The following is a 21,643-nucleotide window of genomic DNA, read 5'->3' on the forward strand; positions in this document are numbered from 1 at the left end:
TCAGATATATACCCAGAAGTGGGATTGCTGGATCATATGGTAGTTCTATTTTTAACTTTTGGAGGCACCTCCATACTGTTTTCCATAGTGGCTACATCAATTTACATTCCCACCAAGAGTGTACCAGGATTTCCTTTTCTCTACTTCCTTGCCAACACTTGTTATTTCTTTGTGATAATTGTGATTTTAACAGATATGAGGTGATATCTCATTGTGGTTTTGATTTGCGTTTCCTTGATGATTAGTGATGTTGAGTACCTTTTCATGTACCTGTTGGCCATCCGTATGTCATCTTTGGAAAAATGTCTATTCAAGTCCCCTGCTCATTTTAATCAGATTGTTTGTTTTGCTTTTGAGTTATATGAGTTCCTCATATAGTATTGTTACTGAAAGTTTGGTCTCTGATCCTGATGCCAATCCAAATAATGAGAACAGAGTCTTGGGTGAAAAAGGAAAGCTTTACTTTGCCAGGCAGAGCGAGCAAAGCAAGGGCTAGTGCCTCAAGAATTGCTAGCTCCCCGTTAAGATTAGGTAGAGAAGGGGGGTTGTGGCCCTCTTGGTCAGCATTTTCCCATCAGACTGTGTCTGAGGCTACTTCCAGCAGAGGAGACAAAGGATTTCTCAGATGAGTGTCCTTGGCTGTTTATTTTCATGGTAGATGGTAGACTGACGTCAGGAAGCCGAGGAGGTAGGCCCGGAAAGCTTCAGTTTCTTGATGTTCTCTGGACATTAGTTTCTCTGTAAAAGAACTTCAAGGTCCTGTGATTAGCCGCAACTTTAGAGGGAGCCCAGCATGAGGCCATCTGGACTTTAATAATTTGTAACTTCTATTTGGTTTTGAAGCTCAGGGAGTCAGAGGTTAAAGAAACAAATGTTTACATATGATGTAACTAAAGAACCAGGGAACTTGGGAGTGTGTGCCTTTAGTTTTAACCCATATATGCTGGGTCCACTGTAGGAGAACCAGTATCAGGGCTGATATTAACTAAGAGCCAGTAACAGTATGGATATTAACCCCTTATCAGTTAGATGGTTTGCATGTATTTTCTCCCATTCTGTAGGTTGCTTTTTATTTTGCTGATTGTTTCATTTGTTGTGTAGAAGCTTTTTAGTTTGATGTAGTCCCACTTGTTTACTTCTGCTTTTGTTGCTTGTGCTTTTGTGTCGTATCTAAAAAACAATTGCCAAGACCAATGACAAGGAGCTTTTTTCCCCCTCTGTTTTCACCTAGTAGTTTTATAGTTTGGGGTGTTAGATTTAAGTCTTCACTCTAATTAATTTCTAATTCGTCTTCAATCTAGTCATCTTCAATCTAATTCATTTCTAATTAATTTTTGTGAGTGATGTAAGATGGGGTCCAGTTTCATTCTTTTGCATATGAATATCCAGTTTTCCCAGGACCATTAGTTGAAGAGACTGTCCTTTCCCCATTGTTTGGTCTAAATACCTTGTCGAAAATCATTTGACCATATATGCAGGGGTTTATTTCTGGGCTCTCTATTCTATGCTATGGGTCTATATGTCTGCCTTTATGCTAGTACCGTGCTATTTTGATTACTGTAGCTTTACAATAAGTTTTGAAATCAGGAAGTGTGAGACTTCTACCTTTGTTCTTTTTCAAGATTGTTTTGATTATTCAGAGGGCCCTATGAATTTTAGGATGAATTTTTCCATTTCTGCAAAAAATGCCATTGGAATTTTAATAGGGATTGCGTTAAATCTGTAAATCACTTTGGGTAGTATTGACATCTTTACAATATTAAGTATTCCAATCCATGAACTTGGGATTTCTTTCCATTTATTTGTATCTTCTTCAGTTTTCTTCATCAATATCCTGTAATTTTCAACATATAGATCTTTCACTCCTTGGTTAAATTTATTCCTAAGTATTTTATTATTTTTATCCTATTGTAAATGGGACTGCTTTCTATATTTCTTTTTCAGATAATTTGTTGTTAGTGTAGTTAGTAATTGCAGAAATGCAACTGATATTTGTATGTTAATTTTGTATCCTATAACTTTACTGAATTTTTTTATTAATTCTGACAGTTTTTTGGTGTGACCTTTTTTTTTTATCATTTACATTACCTAAGGACCAGTGATGAATTCCTTTAGAGATAAATGGAGGCAGAAATAGGATTGCAGCCCAAACTTCTGTTAAGTTAGTAATGTTGCTTCCTGTTTTTGCCTGCCTTATGCCTTCTGATTAGACGTGTGGCTGGATCCTCATGTACACCTGCCTTTTTGCATCCCATATACATTTTGGAAGGGATGGAAAATCTCTTTGGAATCTCCGGTGGAGATTAAGGAATCTCTTTGGAAATAACAAGGAATGTCTCCTTATCCAGGAGCCACCTGTAATTATTTATATTTTCCCAAGTAGCGTTAGTGCACTCGGAATGATACTTTGTGCTTTCTCACAGTATTCTAGGCCTGGAATGGAAACAACAACAACAACGGCAAGTGAGTGCTTCAATATGTGAGCCTTCAGTAAACATCGCTGTGTGCCTGGTTTATGCCGTCCTTTCTGTTTGTTCTTTTCCTTTACTTCCTCTAATCCCTCTCCTTGCCATTATCTGCAGGAACTAACAATTTGCAAAACCACAAACTGAAGCAAAACTGAATCATACAAAGGACATCACAAAGGAAGGAGGCAGATAAATTTTAGTGAGCCGGTTTGAAGGACTTGGTGAGTGCTTTGACCACAGTGAAGTGTGAACTTTCTCTTCACACCTTGTCATCAGGGCAGCCAAGTGTCAAGTTCAGTCTGTCTTATGGGGTAGCATTCTTTTCTTTTTGTTTGTTTTGTTTTGAAAATTAAAATGGGTGTGAATGGTGGTGATCCTACATTTGCTATTAACTTCTGCCATGACTTCTTAGAACACTCAAGGCAGGTTTCCCTGATTCAGTATATAGATGTTGTAACTACAGCTCTCTAATCCTAAACCAAATAGTAATATTCATGTTCAACTTTGTTGCCATCTTTCATTTCTATGTACCTTTCCCACCTCCTGGTGCCCCCTCTCACCTGTCTTCAGGTGCCCGTGGTGTCCTTATGTTACATCTCACTGCCCAAAGTTCCCATTTTGTTTCAGGACCTCTCAACCCTCAGCCCCAACACCTGCCCACCTACAAAATATCCCGGGCTCCAAAATTACCTTCTCCTCCTCCGTGTCATTACAAACTCCCATTTTTTTCTCTTATTATGGCTGGCTAAATTAGGAAAAAATAATATCATTAAACTAATTCATAATAAGGTGTCTGTGACCAGTGAAGTTCCTTTCTTAATTCTCCTATGGGTATGTTTCAATTTTAAAGGAGAATGGCAGTCTCCAAATATGCTCTTTATTTGGGTCAACAATAATTTATTCATTCATTAGTTTAACAGATAACTGAGCTCCTAGTCTTACCTTCATGAGTTAAGACAGATAAAGGACGATGAGCTTGGGTAGATTCTTTTGAGTGAGTTGGTCCTGGACCTTAAATTATGATATAGGCTAAACCCTACATCAGGCTTGTCTTGACTCTACTGTTTATACCCAGGAGAGGCCGTGATCCAACCTGTGCCTACCCTCTAGGCAGCAGCAACTTCAGAGGAAGTGGAAGGAGGAAAAACAGTTACGGAGATGAGAGGAAGCAAGCTGGGGCATGGAAATGCAGTGAGAAACAAAGGAAGGAGAAGGTATAGCCAGAAGAGTTGAATTATTTAACCTTCGAGGTCTCTTCTGACCCTAAAATTCTGTGTAAATGAGAAAGAAAAAGGGAGGAAAAAAGATACAGAATGAAAGGGAAAGGAGGAGCATTCTGGGAATATAGTAAAGGCGCATTTGTTAGCTAAAAGCCTCCAGGTTAATAAATTATGATGTGGTGTTTACCTCCTAGAGCAGAGGTGAGCCCTTTTCTGTGGCTTCTAGGAATTTCAAAAACCAATCGGCATGTGGCCTCCCTGGCATGCCCCTTTCATGACATCAGAGAACGTCTCCCGTGGTGAGGTTGAGGCTGTCAATAAATACTTGAGCATTTTCTTTTTAAGCATTTTCTTTCCTAAGCTAGAACCCTCCAAGAGGGTTGGGAAAATGTCAAAAAATCTCTCAGGGTGGCTGGGCTAAAGGTCCCTGCTCCTTCCTGGCAGAGGTTGGAGATGGCTCAGGCACCAAGGCGTCAGGTGGAGACTGGGGCAGGCTAAGAACAAAGCCCAGCTCCTTAGAGAACAAATGTCTTCTAAACTGAAGAAGCAAGGGGGGTGGTATTTAAGTATTTGTGAAGAGAATTTAAACACACTAAGCTTACTGTATACATGTTCAGTAAAAACAGTCTCATCGTATCTGATTTGATGCCCACGCACAGTTGTGCTGGGCCCATCCTCTCCTGCCCTGGCCCGAGTGTAGCCGTGGAAGGAAAGAGCTGTCAGGTAGCCCCCAGGAGCCTAGAACAGCTTTGTGGGCAGTTGTGCCATCATGATATTAGGTGCAATTTAACCTTTTTTTTTTTTGAGGACAATTAGCCCTGAGCTAACATTCACTCCAATCCTCCTCTTTTTTTCACTGAGGAAGATTGGCCCTGTGCTAACATCCATGTTCATCTTCCTCTATTTTATATGTGGGACGCCTGCCACAGCGTGGCTTGATGAATGGTGTGTAAGTCTGTACCCAGGATCTGAACCAGCGAACCCCAGGAGGCTGAAGCGGAACATGTGAACTTAACCACTGTGCTACCTGGCTGGCCAAGGTGCAATTTAAGTGGTGTGAAGATACCAAATGTTCTTTAGCTTTGCAGTCATCCTGTTATCAAATGCAGTCATCAACTATTGCAGCTTATTAAAGCTATGACTATCAAATTTGACTAAATTGTAAAGTATCTTTTATGATTAAAAAATGTTTTTGGTATATAAAAATGCTTTGTGGCTTTAAAAGGTCCGTAGCTCCCTGGAGCATAAATATGTCATGTAACTTTTAGAAGACAAATAACCCCCCAAACTCGATTTAATTGTTCCATTTCGAGGCCTCTCCATGGACAGATGTCAGCTATGTTCTGTGTTAGGTGTGTTATACTTGGAAGAGGATTTGAGAAAGCATTTCTTGAAGAGATAGCATCTCCAATTTTGATTTTATTTTTAAAAGCCAAGTGAAATTAAATTTAGGATTGTGTGTCTTTTTAAGTTATCTGAACATTCTCAAAAAAAACAAGTCTCTTGGGTTATTAGAATGTTTGAAGGATTTTGCTGGGATAAGACACGATTACCCTAGGGATTTACTCTCTAAATATGGGTTGTTTATGATCTAGACTTTTAAACGATTAAGAGACATATTTGGTGATATGAAACCCTTGTCTTATTAGCATAAAATGGTGATTTAAATTGCTGTTGTAATATCTCGAAGGTTTATCAGACCAAGACGGTTAACTCTTCCGTTCTAATATAATACAAAGTGCAACTCTTTTGCTATGTACAAGTATCCTAAAGATAGCTCTCAGAGTCTTTGTAAGGAGGAGGAGAATTGGTGTTTTGGAGCACGTTACAGTGGGAAAGTTACTTAACCTCCCTGAGCCTCCATTTTTCTCATGTGTAAACAGGGCCAGTAATAATTTATGCCTCTCGGGGTTTTTGTGCTGCCTGGCTGGGTCTCTGAGCAGTGGCGTTGCATCTTATTTCAAGCAGGGGTTAGATATCTTTTATCTGCAGTCAGGTACAGGATGAGAGAGATGTGTAGGCGACGCTACTCTTCAGATACCCTAAATTTCTCATGAAGAACAGTAAACGTGGTTCTCTGCCTACTTGTACCATCTCTTGGGAAGTCCTGCACAACACACTGTCCCTGCAGCGTGGACCAGATTGCCAGTGATGAGCGCTGGAGAAAGATGCCATGTTGTATGAAAACTTGCATATCGTGGGACTCCACGTGTGTGTGAGATACCCAACACCATACCTTCTAGAGTTAATATCAGTTTCCCTTCTCCTTGCTTCTAGTATCTTGGTATCAGTCTTTTCTGGACCAATAGGAGCTGCATGTGGGATTCAGTACAGCATTACGTCCTTGATCTCAAGAGTTCAACTTGAAGTGGATGGTTCTGAAACCTGAGCTGTTAGAGCTGGGTTATTGTGAGATAGTCCTCATTTTCATCAGATACTGAGGAGGAGACATATGAGAATTAGGCTCAGAGAGTGCATACATTTTCAAGGTGCAGAGGAACATCCTCTAGAATGTACTTATGCAGTTAGTATTTCAAGTAATGGTGAATTTAAGCAGTGTTAAAAATAACATCATCTGAAAAGGCACGCGTTGCTGTTCCATAGGCTATTTTTACATGAAGTATCTTTGATCATAGTGAAACACAAAACTTCTATTTTTGTGAAGTCAGACTATGAACTGAAAATATAAATGGAGTTAGAGATGAATTAAAGTGATTTTACTAGGTTTGGGGTTGAATAGAGGGACTAGCACTTCCTAATGGATTATTTTAAAATACTTTAGTGGTTAATGTTTTACTATTGTTGTCTGAGTTTAGGCTTTAGCGACTAGGTAAAAATGCATCTCTGTTACTGAATTTTCCAATTTCCATTTACAAGATAGAGACATTAAAGATGAAAGCTTTTCTAGAGACTATTTCATTGTTATTTCAGAATAAATTCGGTATGACTGATATTACAGCGGACTGACTGCTATACTGTGAGACGTAAGAACCATCTCTGTCAACAGTGGTCTAATTCCATAAATATTTGCTATTTTGTGCCAAGGATTGTCCTAGATGTCAAGGATAAAAAGCCTTTTGGGAATGTGTTATATATAAGATGAACAACTAAACAGAGAGCTTCAAAAAGTGTAGTAAATTCAACAACAAAGGGGAGCACAAGTGTCTGTGGGAAGACCAGAAAGGGCCCCTGAACCAAAGGATAGGAGTCTGGAGAGAGATTGTTGTTGTTGTTTTTTTTTAATTAACGATTTTAAAGTGAGTAATTCAGTAGAATATGGGGAGAGCTTTTGCTGGAGGGAATATCTGAACTCAGTTTTGTTTTGTTTTTATTGAGGTTACATTGGTTTATAACATTATATAAATTTCATGTGTACCTCATTATATTTTGACTTCTGTCAAAATAATATTCACCTACATCGTGTTCACCACCAAAAGTCTAGTTGCCATTCTTCACCATACATGTGTGCCCCTTTACCTCTTTGCTCTCCCCTCACCCTCTTCCTCTCTGATAGTCACCAATCTGTCCTCTGTATCTATGTGTTTGTTTGTTTATCTTCCACATATGAGTGAAATCATACACTATTTGTCTTTCTCCGTCTGACTTATTTCACTTAGCATAATAGACTTAAGGTCCATCCATTTTGTCAAAAATAGCAAGATTTCATCTTTTTATGGCTGAGTAGTAGTTCATTGTGTATATATAAACCACATCTTCTTTATCCATTCATCCATTGGTGCACTCTTAGGTTGCTTCCATGTCTTGGCTATTATGAATAATGCTGCAGTGAACATAGGGGTGCATGTATCTTTTTGAATTAGTGTTTTCGTGTTCTTTGGATAAATACCCAGAAGTGGAATAGCTGGATAGTATGTAAACTCAGTTCTGATAGGATTTTGAAGAAAAGAGGAGGAAACAAGTAAGTGGAGGGAACAGTATAGACATTATATAGTAAATATCTGTTGGTGTTGTATAGCATCGTGCATTTCTTGCCTGGTAACAGCACCTCAAGTTTTTCTTTGAGAATAGATCTCTTCTTCTCCTGTGGTGTTCACATGGTGCTAGTTGCACCCCAGTTGCACTAGTTGCATGGTGGGAGAGTAGGCCCCCAGGGCTGGTCAATCAGCCATTCAGAGTATTACTCCCTTACCCTGCAGACTACAGAGATGACCTGTGAACCAAGCCAGGTTCATGAGACCCAATCCTAAAACATTTGTTGCACTTGTGGAAGAAGTTTTGTTTTGTTTTAAATTTAGGTTGTTATATGATACAACATAAATCTTGAATTTCTGATAGTCATTTTGCCTCTGTTAAGGATAACCTGCTTAAAAATAAATCCAACGCAGAGGGCAGCAGAATTAAGAGATGGAGAAAGTTTCTGACAATTTAAGCACCTAGATCTAGCCGTACCTTAATTCATTATCCCTTGGACTTTTCGGTTAAGTGTGTCAACAAACTCCCCTTTTTACATTAGCTACGTTGAATTGGGTTTCTGTCATTTGAAACCGGAATAGTTCTAATTAAATGTTTTGATTTTTTTTAAAAAATTGCTTTGCTTTTAAGAAATTTTATTACCTTTGACTTAAAAAAGAAACTGTGGCAGTTTCCAAATAAGTCTGTTCCTTCCGAAAGGGAGACTTATTTCCTCTTTTAATGTGTTCAGATAATCAGAAATGTAAGCTCAGTTCTAAAACTATTGTCTTATTTCAGAACAGCATTTTATACCAACTATACTCAAAAGAAAAGACTTTCACCAAATTTTAGACATAGAAAGTCATTAATTTTATATAAAATTTTATATTGTTTTTTATATTCTCTAGCCACTCTCTTGGCAGAGAGGACTTAGGTTTCTGGAAATGGATGCCCCTGGCAGTGGGAAAGTCAAACCTGAACACCTGTTTAGAGTCTGCACCTGCCCTGCCCGACCGCATTTGGGGTCTCAGACCTCTCTGTCCTCTGGGGTTTGCGGCGACATCTCGGCGTCAGAGAGTCCCGCTTTCCAGAGGAGCTTCTGAGAAGATGACTTTGTGTTGAGTCTCACTGCAGGTTTTGTGAGCCATCTGAAGATAGGCGGATGTATTTGGGCAAAACATGGTTTTATAATATCTGATCACCCATCATGAAATCAAACTACTCATTTCCGATAGTAAAATTTCCCAAGTTGTTTCCTCACCAGTATTTCAAAATCAAAGCATTCCCTTCGGACATACGAGACTGAAACAAACCCAAATTCCACCTATATTTGTCTTGTCTGGTGATTATTTAGCAAGTGCACTTTCAGATCTTTTTCCTCTTCGATGTCTTTATCAGTTACCTTTTCAATCAAAGATAACTTTTATCTTCACACATCATTAATGAATTTTTAAGAACGTTGCTTCCCTTATGCACATATCTTGTCATTTATCTGGCAGTACGAATTAAGTTAATGTGTTCTTCTATGGGCTCTCTGGCTGTTGGAATCCATTTCATTTCCTTACTTTAGTCTCTGGTTTGTTTTCATTTAAGGAAACCACAGCAGATATGGACTTAAGAACATTAATTTGACAAAAGTGGTTGATTGTATTAGGGAAATTTTTCTTCATGGAAACAAAATTCGGACTTCCCTAAAGAGTCTTATTTCCCTGTTGGTCTGTGAACTTAGAGTGGAGTTCTTGGAGTTGTTAACTGTGGCCCAGTTCAGAGCAAGAGGACTGGCCAGGCCTGCCTCTCCCATGACTGAATGGTGGGCTGAGCCAGCTTAACAAATGGTGCGCTTGCATGCCTTGTTGAAACAGTAATCCTTGATTGGTCCAAAGGGAGATGTTGACAACACGTATGGGAAGGAAAGCAGTTTGGTCCAGCCTGCCTTATCCGTGTCTGAGAGAGAGAACTTCACAGAAGGCACTCACTTCCAAGAATTCCAATCGGACGTCGGGACTTGGAAAGTCAATCCCAGGGATGTTGTGAGAAGGATAATTTATGTTTTGATTATCGTCTGGTTTCTGTTTCTTGCAATTCCAGTCACTATGAATACAAGAATGGTAAGTGAGAGTGTCAGGGCAGCTGAAAGGTCTTTTCTTGAATGGTACATTTATTTAGACGTAAACAATTTATCATCAAAGTTGCATCTTGATTGAATCACAAGTAGTGGAAACGCAGAAATTGGGGGTGTGGGGAATGCATCTCTGTGCTCTTGACATCTGCAGAGTCCTGGAAGGCATGGAACCTTAGAAGGTGGTGAGCTGGAGACATGCAGTGAAGTGGCAAAGGATATTTATTTTGATGTAGGTCCCTTCTAATGGTTTCTCTTTGCTATTAGAGTGATGTAGGAACTCTTTCCTACCATCCACAAGCCCCTGTGGGATCTGGCCCTCTTACTCCGGTGACCTCTTCTCATGCCACTTGCCCATTGTTTACAAGGGTCTGGGTATACAGGCTGAGCTTATCCTCCACATCCACAGGGTATTTGCATCTTCTACCTAGGATGCTCTTGACCAGAACCAGAGCTTGGCAGCAGCTTCTGATCCTTCAACTTTCAGCTTGAATGCCAGCTCCTCTGAGAGCCCTTCTCTAAACCTGCCTAAAATTACCTCCATTCCATATCCAGTCACTCTATCCAAAAACCATGTTTTACCTTTTTCATATCACTTATCACTATTTGAAAGGATTTTTTAGCTTGTCTATTTTCTGTCTCTTCCTGCTAGAATAAATGTTCTGTAAGGGTGGGGACTTTATTACAACTCCCAGCACTTAAATATCATCTGGCAATATAGCGGCTCAATTAACAGTCAACATTCGAATTTTCTAGACCTGTTAGAAAGCTGATTCATTATTATATATGTATCAAACATAAACAAATAGTTCTATTGTCCCTTGCCATTATGGGGGAAACTTTGACCTATTGAAATAGCACCCCCTCCCTCATCTCTGCCACTCCACACCTATTAGAGGTCCCTGTAGCTGAGACAAGGTGGCTGGTTTTATTGGGTAAAGGAGGAGAGAGGACAGTGGTTGCTAACAATTAGATATGTATTATTTGCTTGAAGGAGACACCTTCCTCTGAAACATCTTTCAGGCACAAACAACAATCGCCCTTTCCCCCTACCCGGGGGAACATGCACACTGGTACACAGCATGGACATCAATTTTCAAAAGTCAACAAGTCCCTGAAAGTTTCTTGCCATTTTTTCACGTGTGACCTTTGGCTTTGCTTTATGAAATTTGTAATCCTGCCACCTGGCAGAAAAGCAGGAAGAGAAGCAGGTTCTCAGAAACCTTAGCATCCCCAGTTGACCTTTCACAGTGACCTTTCACGGTGACTGGGGGCCCACAGCCCAGGCCTCTGACTGAGGCCATTCATAGGATTCCATTTCGTCCCTCCCCACCCTAACATTTCCTCCTCCTCTGGGGCCTCTTATTTATGTGCGTAAGAGAGGAAACAGAAAGGAAGCTGACAAAAAGATAATTTTTGTGAGGCAATTTAATGGCTGACTAGACAGCAAATGCCACCCTAGGGTCAGCTGGAAAGGCTAGATGTGTAAGAATGATATTTTCATTGTTACTTTGAAGAAGGTAGGATGAGAAAACTGAGTAGCTTCGTACACCTAGGGGTCATTTACAGATGACTGTCAGTTTACTGAGGCCCATATGGCCTGTTTTATTTGGAGGCACAGACATTTTGTTTTAATGATAGCTGGAATTCCTTTGAGATGGCAGAGAAGCATCGTCAGATACAGTGCCCCCTCCTCCCACAGACACAGCTCTGTGGTCACAAGAGAGCAGGGCTGCCAGTGAGGGCAGTTCGGACAGGCGCTCAGCGATGCCCCGTCACCCTGACGGGCTAAGGATTTGGAGGACAACAGTGGATGCAGGTTTAGGGGTGTGAGATGTTTGTGTATGGTTGGGAGCAGAAGGAAGTTTTGAAAACAAAATAAGGATTGGCCTCTGTTCGGTATGGTTTGTCATGGGCTTGTTTCAGAGCAAAACGACTGTTCTTTCTTATCAGCCTGTTCTTTCCTTTTGAAGATAAGCAAAAATATCCCTCTCCCCTCAGTCTAAGTGCTCAGCTCATCTTGACCAGCAGGTGATTTCAATTATTGGCTTCTTCCCAGAGCAGAGAGATGCGTTAAATCCCTGTCGGGGAAGGTGAAGCTTACCTGATGGAACTTGACTTTTGTTCCCTTTGTAGTTGGGCCGTTTGGGAGGTGTGTGTTTCCTGTTGAGATGACACTCTCAGTCCAAAAAATCAACAAGCTAATGTGGGCATGAAGATTGGCTTTTGTAATTATTTTGGCAATGTGTACACTCTCTTATCAAGAAAACACAACAGCACCTTTCCTTAATTCAATTCTGTCAACTTTTATCAAGCATCTACTGTGTGTCAGGCCATGTGTTGCCTTCAGGGGATGAAAAGAGATGAAATACACTCTTCATGAAGGTAGAAAACGAGATGTCTGCTTATATATGAGAAGGATAAGAAACAGTTGTGTGCTTGGGTTCTTATTTTATTATAATTCAAAATAGTCATTTATTGAATGCCTAACTTTTGTTAGACACTTTGTACAAATCATCTCCACTCCTTGCAACAATCTGGTTAGGGAGATAATATTAACTTTAATTTGTAGCCAAAGAAACTAAGGCTCAGCGAAGATGAATAATTTTCCAAGGTTATGCAGCAAGGAAGTGATTCCAATTCATCCTGTACTTTTTTTTTCAGTTGGACAATAATTTAGATAGGCGTGTATTTTTAAATAAAGCCAGCTTATATGCCAGTTTTTAGGACTGTCTACAAAAGAAATAAAGGAGAGAGACGACCTTCATAATCTTTAAAAGCTCTGTGATCTAGTATGGCTAAGGGATTTGAGAGCTGTTTAATAGAGAATCAGCATATGACATCGAATGAGACAAATAAGAGAGAATTTTTGGAAAGTTAGAAGGTTTTCTCCTCTGTTCCATTATTGGAAATGGGAATAAAGGGAAAACTCAGTGTTTTGTTTTGAAGGTGTGAAGCTCAAGTCAAAAATGAACAACCGGTCTTTGACACAGCAGTCCTGGACTGTTAGTAGGAGAGGGTAGGGGACCTTCAATACTGTGGCCCAGTGACTCATTTTTTGCTACAAATCATAGAGTTTAAAACATTTTACATGACAAATGAGTGCACACACATTTACATATTCCCACAAAATGCACTCATATTTCTGAAACAATATTTTCAGGAAATGTTACCTCTACTACATATGATATACTCTCCTATCTTCTATTCCAGCCAATAAAACAAATTCTGGTCATGATCCACTCGCTAACGGCTCACAACACGATGTTTGAAAAACAAGGCTCTACCTAATCCCTCCATTTTTTCCCTCTCCTCTCTTTATCCCTCAACCCCGGGAGAAACATTCCCGTAGCAAACAGTAGAAGCACTGACACCCTGCACCTTCCTCACCGCTTCCTGGTTCCGCATTCCCGTGTAGAGCACATGTGGCCCCTCCTCTCGCCCTCCGCACATGCCTGTGCTTTTTACATCCCAGGCGCCTCTGGCGTCTATACCGCTTCATTTATATGGAAGAGGGAAGTGTCTCATTGGGTCTGCAGATTATGATTGCTGCCAGGATTTATTTTTCCCCAGTAAATGAAGCTTCTCTAAGGGTCAGAAAACAGTCTTTCTTTTGGATACTTTTTTTTTTTTTTTTAAAGATTTTATTTTTTCCTTTTTCTCCCCAAAGCACCCCCCCCCGCCCCGTACATAGTTGTGTATCCTTCGTTGTGGGTTCTTCTAGTTGTGGCATGTGGGATGCTGCCTCAGCATGGTCTGATGAGCAGTGCCATGTCTGCGCCCAGGATTCGAACTAACGAAACACTGGGCCGCCTGCAGCGGAGCGCATGAACTTAACCACTCGGCCACGGGGCCAGCCCCTCTTTTGGATACTTTTTGACATAACTTTTAGAACTGGAAAAAGATGAAAGACTTTGTTACTCAGTATTCTTACAATTTCATGAAGAACTTTATCTTTTTATTTTAGAGAGAGAGGTCGAAACTTGGAAACCCAAATGAAATGCAGGCCCAATAAATGATTTGTGGGTTGTCTTTTCAATTACAAATATGATGGTTTTGATAATAGGAATGCTGCTTTTGAAAGAAGTGGTACTCAAGTTTTGTGTTAGGAAAAAACAAATTATCTTTCTCCAGGATTGTCTGTTTCAATTTTGTTTTGTCATGAAAAATGCAATAGAACAAAACTTTTGTGTTTTAATTTTTTTAGAGTCAGTGTTACTCTGGTCTGAACCACTGAGGGTTTCTGACCAAACCTTATATTATAGTGTCTTTTGTGAGAAGAAGAATATAGTATACGAGCATACCTCGGAGACATTGCAGCATCAGTTCCAGACTACCACAATAAAGTGAATGTTGCAATAAAGTGAGCCATACAAATTTTTTGGTTTCCCAGTGCATATAAAAGTTACGTTTACACTATACTGTAGTCTATTGAGTGTGTAATAACATTATGTCTAAAAAAACAATGCACGTACCTTAAGAAATACTTTATTGCTTAAAAAATACTAACCATCACCTGAGACTTCAATAAGTTGTAATCTTTGCTGCCGGCGGGTCTTGCCTGGATGTTGATGGCTGCTGACTGACTAGGCTGGTGGTTGGGGTGGCTGTGGAAATTTCTGAAAATAAGATAACAATGAAGTTTGCTGCATCAATTTGACTTTTCCTTTCAGGAGTGATTTCTCTGTAGCATGTAATGCTCTTTGATAGCATTTTACCCACAGTAGAACTTCTTTCAAAATTGGAGTCAGTCCTTTCAAATTCTACCACTGCTTTATCAACCAAGTTTTAAATCCTTTGATGTCATTTCAACAATCTTCATAGCATCTTCACCAGGAGTAGATTCCGTCTCAAGAAACCACTTTCCTTGCTCATCCATAGAAACAACTCCTCATCCATTGAAGTTTTATCATGAGATTGCAGCAATTCAGTCACATCTCAGGCTCCACTTCTAATTCTAGTTCTCTTGCTCTTTCCACCACATCTGCAGTTACTTCCTCCACTGAAGTCTTGAACCCCTCAAAGTCATCCATGAGAGTTGAAATCAGCTTCTTCCAACTTCTTCCAAACTTCTTCCAAACATTCCTGTTAATGTTGATATTTTGGCCTCTTCCCATGATTTACAAATTTTCTTGTAATGCATCTAGAATGGTGAATTTTTTCCAGAGGGTTTGAGTTTACTATGCCCATATCCGTCAGAGGAATCACCATCTATGACAGTGATCTTAAATAATAAGAAAAGAAAAGTCAAAATTCCTCCTTGATCCGAGGGCTGCAGATTGGATGTTGTGTTAGCAGGCATGAAACAGCATTAGTCTCATTGTACATCTCCATCAGAGCTCTTGGGTGACCAGGTGCATTGTCAGCAGTAATATTTTGAAAGGAATCTTTTATCTCTCTGCAGTAGGTCTCAGCAATGGGCTTAAAATATTCAGTAAACCATGTTGTAAACAGATGTGCTGTCATCCAGGCTTTGTTGTTCCATTTACAGAGCACAGGCAGAGTAGATGTAGCATAATTCTTGAGGGCCCTAGGATTTTCAGAACGGTAAATGAGCAATGACTTCAACTTAAAGTCACCAGCTGCATTAGCCCCTAACAAGAGAGTGAGCCTGTCCCTTGAAGCTTTGAAGCCAGGCCTTGACTTCTCCTCTCTAGCTATGAAAGTCCTAGATGGCATCTTCTTCCAATATAAACCTGTTTCATTTAGATTGTAAATCTGTTGTTCAGTGTAGCTACCTTCATTAAGTATCTTAGCTAGATCTTCTGGATAATTTGCTGCCACGTCTACAGCAGCACTTGCTGCTTCACTTTGCACTTTTATGTTATAGAGATGGCTTCTTTCCTTAAACCTCATGAGCCAATCTCTGCAAGCTTCAAACTTTTCTTCTGCAGCTTCCTCCCCTCTCTCAGCCTTCACAGAATTGAAGAGAGTTAGGGCCTTGCTCTGCATTAGGCTTTGGCTTAAGGGAATGTTATGGTTCTTTTGATCTTCTATCCAGACCACTAAAGTTTTCTCTATATCTAAGGCTGTTTCTCTGTCTTATCATTCATGTGCTCACTGGAGTAGCACTTTTAATTTCCTTTAAGAACTTTTCCTTTGCATTCACAACTTGGCTAACTGTTTGGCGCAAGAGGCCTAGCTTTCAGCCTGTCTCAACTTTCAACATGCCTTCCTCACTAAGCCTAACCGTGTCCAGCTTTTGATTTACAGTGAGAGTCGTACAAATCTTCCTTTCACATGTATGCTTAGAGGCCATTGTAGGATTATTAATTGGCCTAATTTTAATATTGTTGTGTCTCAGGGAATAGGGAGGCCCGAGGAGAGGGAGAGAGAAACGGAGGAATAGCTAGTCAGTGGAGCAGTCAGTACACATACAGCATTTATCAATTAAGCTCACTGTCTTTTATGGGCATGGTTTGCGGTGCCCCAAAATAATTACAATGGTAATACCAAACATCTTTTATCACAGATCACCATAAGAAATATAATAATGGAAAAGTTTGAAATATTGCCAGAATTACCAAAATGTGACAGAGAGACATGAAGAGAGGAAATACTGTTGGAAAAATGGTGCCGATAGACTTGCTTGACGCAGGGTTGCCACAAACTTCCAACTTATAAAAAATGCAATATCTGCAAAGTGCAATAAAGTGAAGTGCAGTAGAATGAGCTATGCCTGCAGTATGTGATGCCCTGTTCAGTTTTATTTGAAATCATTTTTAGCACAAAAACTGCAAAGGAAAAATATTAAAGAGAGATTGGAATTTGATTGTGGAACTGTGAGAGGTTTTCATAAGCTTCATAATTTTAAAAATGTGTTAAATATTAGAAATGAGATAATAAGGTAATGGAAATAAGATAATAAGCAGTAGGTTTGATAAATGGTCTATAAGTGTCAGACTTCGTTGTAGATATAAAATTACTACAAATACTTCCCATTAGCATGTTGCTTGAGCTAGAATCATGACATCATCCTTGACGCTACCCTCTCCCTCACTCTGCACACGAGCCGTTAGTATGTCCTGTTAATTCTACGCACAGAGATAGCTCAAATCCACCTGCTTCGGTTTCTCAAGTCAAACACACCACCTCTTTTTTGGGGTGATGTTTTTAGTAGACTGAAATGGCTACCTTATCATCCACCCTAGTTCCATTCTTGCCTTCTCTAATCAATTTTCACCATAGCTCCCTGTAAACTATTAAAAACGTAAATCAGACCGTGACATTGGCCTACATACTGGGAAGTGCATTTCTAACCCCATAAAGCTCTAAAGGATCTAGCTCATGCCCATCTCACTAATATCACCACACTGGCCTCCTTTCCATTCCTGGAACTCAGTGAGCCCCTTTCCTTCTCAGGGCCTTCCTACTTACCTTCTGATGCCAAATGTCATGAGCTTTGGTTCTTTCAAAGGAATCCTCTCAGAAGACTGTGCATACATTCTTACCATGCTGCCATTACTTGATATATTTTTAAAGCTTCCCTGAAACTACATTCCCGAACCTGCATTGCAGGGTTTTTTTTTGGGAAAAATCTTCAGTGGAAGAATATTTATTAATACAAAGTTTGATTTAGGACCTTGTAGTTTTCAAAGCACTTGTACAAATCTTCTCATTTAAATTTTATTTAATCCTCATAAGACTCATGTTTGAAGTTGATGTTGATGTTCAGAAAAGCTAAGTAGATGGTAAGATGGTAGACTTAAATCTAAATGTGGTAGCAATTGTATTAATTGTTAAAGGATGTAATACTCTAATTAAAGGACAAGGACTGTCAAATTGGATAAAGCCCAACTTAATGCTACTTTCAAGAAATATATCTAAAATATAAGGATGTGAAAAGATTGGAAATAAAAATATGGGAAAAGTTAATTGTAAATATCAAGGTCCCCCCTCAACCCCTAGCATCCCAAAAAGGCAGTGCTAGCTATATATTAATACTAAGAAGACTTTAAATTAAAAAAATTACCAGATATAAAGAGGATATTTTACAATGATAAAAGCTTTAATTCACCTGGAAGTTATAATAATCCCCAAAGTTTAGTCACTTAGTAATATGACCTAATTAAAGCAAAAATTGACAGAAGTAAGAGGAGAAAAGGAAAAATTCACAGATAGTAAGAGATTGTGATATATCTCTTTCAATATTTGAGAGAACAGACAAAAAATTACTAAATATTTAGAAGGCATGAATAATATGGTTACAGACTTTTCTTACGGATACACAAAAAACGTTGAACACACAAGTCCAGAAAATCATTTTTGTCTAGTATACATGGAACATATAAAAAACTTGACCAGATATGGAGTCAACTATCAAGTCTCAAAATATTTAAAAGGATTAAAATCTTGCAAAGGGTTAAAAGTTGATCACTATTCATTTAAGCTACATCAGCAACAATAATCTTGAAAAACACAGTAAAATCTTGAATATTCCCATAATTAAAAATTAAGAATTATATTTCCAAATAAGTAATGGGTCAAAGAAGAAATCATAGTGGAAATTAGAAAATATTTTGACCTGAATGATGACATTTTGACATATTAAAATGTATAAAATGCAAGTAAAGCCATCTTTGAGGGAAATTTATAGCCTTAAATGCATATGTTAGAATAAAGACTGAAAATTAGTGAACTGAACATCTATCTCAAAAATTTGAAAACTAAACTGAAAGAAGGTAAAAGGAAGAAAAAATAAATAGAAGATCGGAAAATGATGAAAATTTAAAAACAAATATATAGCAGAGACCATCATCAAAGCCAAAAGTTTATTCTTTGAAAAGTCTGTTAAAATTGGCAAGTTCAAATGAGGATAAAGAGATTAAAATAACCAGGCCTTAGGAATGAAAAAAGGGGATATCGTTATAGTTCCTTGCAGACACTGAAAATGTAATAAGAGGATATTATCTACAACTTTAATAAGTATAAAATTTGTAAAGAAAATATTAGCAAGTTAACTCAATTAATACTAAAAAAGTTAATACATGAGCAAACTGAGTTTAAACCAGGGGCATAAGATTAATTTAATGTAATTTTCCACACTAATTTTATAAAGGAGAAAAATCATATGATTACTTCATTATATGCCAATAAGGTATTTATTAAAATTCAACATTAGTTCATGATAATAATTCATAGTATACCAGGAAGAAAAGGAAGTTTAATTAATCTTAAAAGGGTATCTGCCTAAAAATCTACAGTTTATATGTGTGCACCCCTAATCTTCACTTAAAGCCTGTGTCCCGTCAGGGGTCATTCTGGCCTCATTCAGAACTGTGCTCTTCCATTTGACATCTAGTTGCTCATCTTCTCTACAGTTTAGTCAAAAAAAATTTTGATGAAATAAAAGAAAAATGAAGAAATATTTTCGTTAGTTTTATACCATATGCAATGCCTATGAAGATGGTAAGATTAGATTAAATACATATTATGATTTTCAGTTAGGCATTGTCTGAGAGAGAATACCAGTATCGACAGGAATGCAGAATTGGCTGGGAGAGCGAGGCCCAGAGGATAGGTCAAGGTCAAGCTCTAGAACAAGGCGAGAGAAATCAATTAGTGCTGAGAGGATGGGAAGCTGTCTGTCGTAAGCCCAGGAAGGCTGTGTCCAGAGCCCAGGAAATACAAGTTCACTGAGACACAGGGCTATTGTCTGCTGGGGGACAGAGGCTAAGTACCCCACAGAATGACTTCTGCTTCCAAGTATTTGTGAGAACTCTGCCTCCTGGGTGTTAACTGTGGCTGGACAGACCCTGCTCCTGGCTGGGAGACTGGCAGGTGCTGCGGATGCCTTAGACTCGAGGTAAATGGGCTGGTAGTTCTACTCCTTGGTTCCGATCAGTAATAATCCAGGGAAACTTTTATGTCTGTGCTTTATCATCATGAGAAGTTAGAAGAAACATTGATTTTCAGCAGTTTCCTCCACCTGATTCAGTACTTTTGGATATTGTATCTCGCATCACAGGGTCTTTGATAATTTAACTTGAGAGCTTATTAATTCTCAGGGAAATATTTTGATATGGTTGTCCTACTTCACAGAAGCAATGCTGAGAACTGCATAGAAAATAAAGTAGCTATTATCACAGTCATCATTATTACTTCTGCATGTTTCCTGTATTTCTCAAGCCACTTCATCCTGGGAATAAAAACAAATCAGAATAACAGTTACAAAACAGCATTTCTTTGGCTGCAGCTAGCTCTCTCAGAGTCCTCCCCCATAGCTCTGGAGTCTCCACTGAGTGTCTCCCTTGTATTCTGTGAGCAAGTCCTCTCAATTACTGCTAATCACCAGCAAGCTTATTCCCTTTCCACCCTGGGGAAGTTTCCAGTCTGGGACTCCACATGTGGTTCCTATGTCATTGGTAACTGGGAGTTTTTGTGATTTCTACCGATGCCCATCTAAAGGTGACAGAGCCTTGCATCGAGGGTACTTGGATGCAGCCCAAGAGTGAATGTCATCTCTCATAAATTGACAAATGCTACTAATGCCTTGCATTTCTAGTGCCCCACAGAGATTTCAGATAAATCATTGTTGGCTTTTGGCACTACCTTTATTGTAATTTTTCTACTTGGGACTCCTGTGTGTCTGCTGGAATAGTCTCTCCATATTCAAAGAGCAGACATTTGTTGTTCTCAGCATCACTTCTCTTTACTTGTATCATTGTCCCTTGTCCTAGAAGAAAATTGTTTCCTTGTCAATCCTTTTTCTTCCGTTTCTACCCCAGGAGTCTCCTTGGTCCCTCATGGAGATTGGCCAAAGAGAATCTGCCTCTCCATCCTCCAGATAGCAGATACATCCGACTCAGAGGGCACATAGAGCCATAGCTCCCATATGCGACACAAATAAATATACTCCTAGGACTGTCCTGACAAAAGGAGGAACAGCTTAGTGCTTTGTACAATTAGATCTTAAAAATATCCCTTCCTGAACACAAAAGATTGTGAGTGACCTGAATAATAGATGTTACGGAAGGTGGTGATATATTTTTGTTTTTTTAAAGATTTTATTTATTTATTTATTTTTTCCTTTTTCTCCCCAAAGCCCCCCGGTACATAGCTGTATATTCTTCGTTGTGGGTCGTTCTAGTTGTGGCATGTGGGACGCCGCCTCAGCGTGGTTTGATGAGCAGTGCCATGTCCGCGCCCAGGATTCAAACCACCAAAACACTGGGCCGCCTGCAGCAGAGTGCGTGAACTTAACCACTCGGCCACGGGGCCAGCCCCAGGTGGTGATATATTTTGAAGGAAGAAGGCTATCATGCAGACACTTCTCTGCCTCCTTTATCATTCTGATTTGGAATGTGTATTTTTCTTGAAGAAGGGTTTATAAGGTTGAGAAACCACGTAGTGGTTTTTTGTTTTAAATGAAACCCTCTGCTTTCTAATAGTCCAAAAACTAATTATCTCGTATCCTCTTATGGTTTGAAGCCTTTCAGCAAAATAGGGGATTTTTGTATTACATGCAAGTAAATTAGCAGTAAATTTCTCCAAAGCAAATACTGTAAATTTTTCTGTGCTAGAGGACTCAATTCCTGAAATGCAAGGCCAGTTACCTGCTCCGTTAAGAAACATGAGTGCAAACAAATTTTATGAAAAAATTATGAAAAACGATTGGCTACAGAGTGATCACAGAGGTTAATCTGTGTACTAATTAGCTTGTTTAGGACGTACCACCAAACCAGATTCACCAGTCATTTCTAGTGTAAGTAAATGATACAGCATTATGACAATTAAACCGTGATTCATTTTTCCAGTGTTTCTACATTAACTTAAAAATAATCATTTGGGTTTAATCCAAATCAACAAAAATGTACAGCGTCTAAATGGAACTTTTACCTTTCAAGTAATTTTTCCTGCTGCTGAAATGTGTAGAATGGTGCAAGATAGAACTTCATTTCTGAACTGCAGAGCTTAAAGGATAT

The 21,643-nt window shown here is 39.1% G+C and overlaps 1 protein-coding gene across 32 annotated transcripts in view; it reads left to right on the plus strand.

Annotated features, from left to right (window-relative positions):
- The window catches only part of ENOX1 (ecto-NOX disulfide-thiol exchanger 1), a 536,764-nt gene that overhangs the window by 204,203 nt on the left and 310,918 nt on the right, over positions 1 to 21,643 (plus strand). For 3 of the 32 annotated variants that reach the window (XM_070578351.1, XM_070578354.1, XM_070578369.1), the window contains exon 3: positions 2,583 to 2,689. The exons of the other annotated variants lie outside the window; for them this stretch is intronic. The gene's annotated coding sequence lies outside the window, so the exon portion shown is untranslated. The remainder of the gene's footprint in view (positions 1 to 2,582; positions 2,690 to 21,643) is intronic. 32 annotated transcript variants of the gene reach the window in all.

This window comes from Equus przewalskii, chromosome 16 (assembly GCF_037783145.1).
Source record: "Equus przewalskii isolate Varuska chromosome 16, EquPr2, whole genome shotgun sequence".
NCBI classification, from domain to species: Eukaryota; Metazoa; Chordata; class Mammalia; order Perissodactyla; family Equidae; genus Equus; species Equus przewalskii.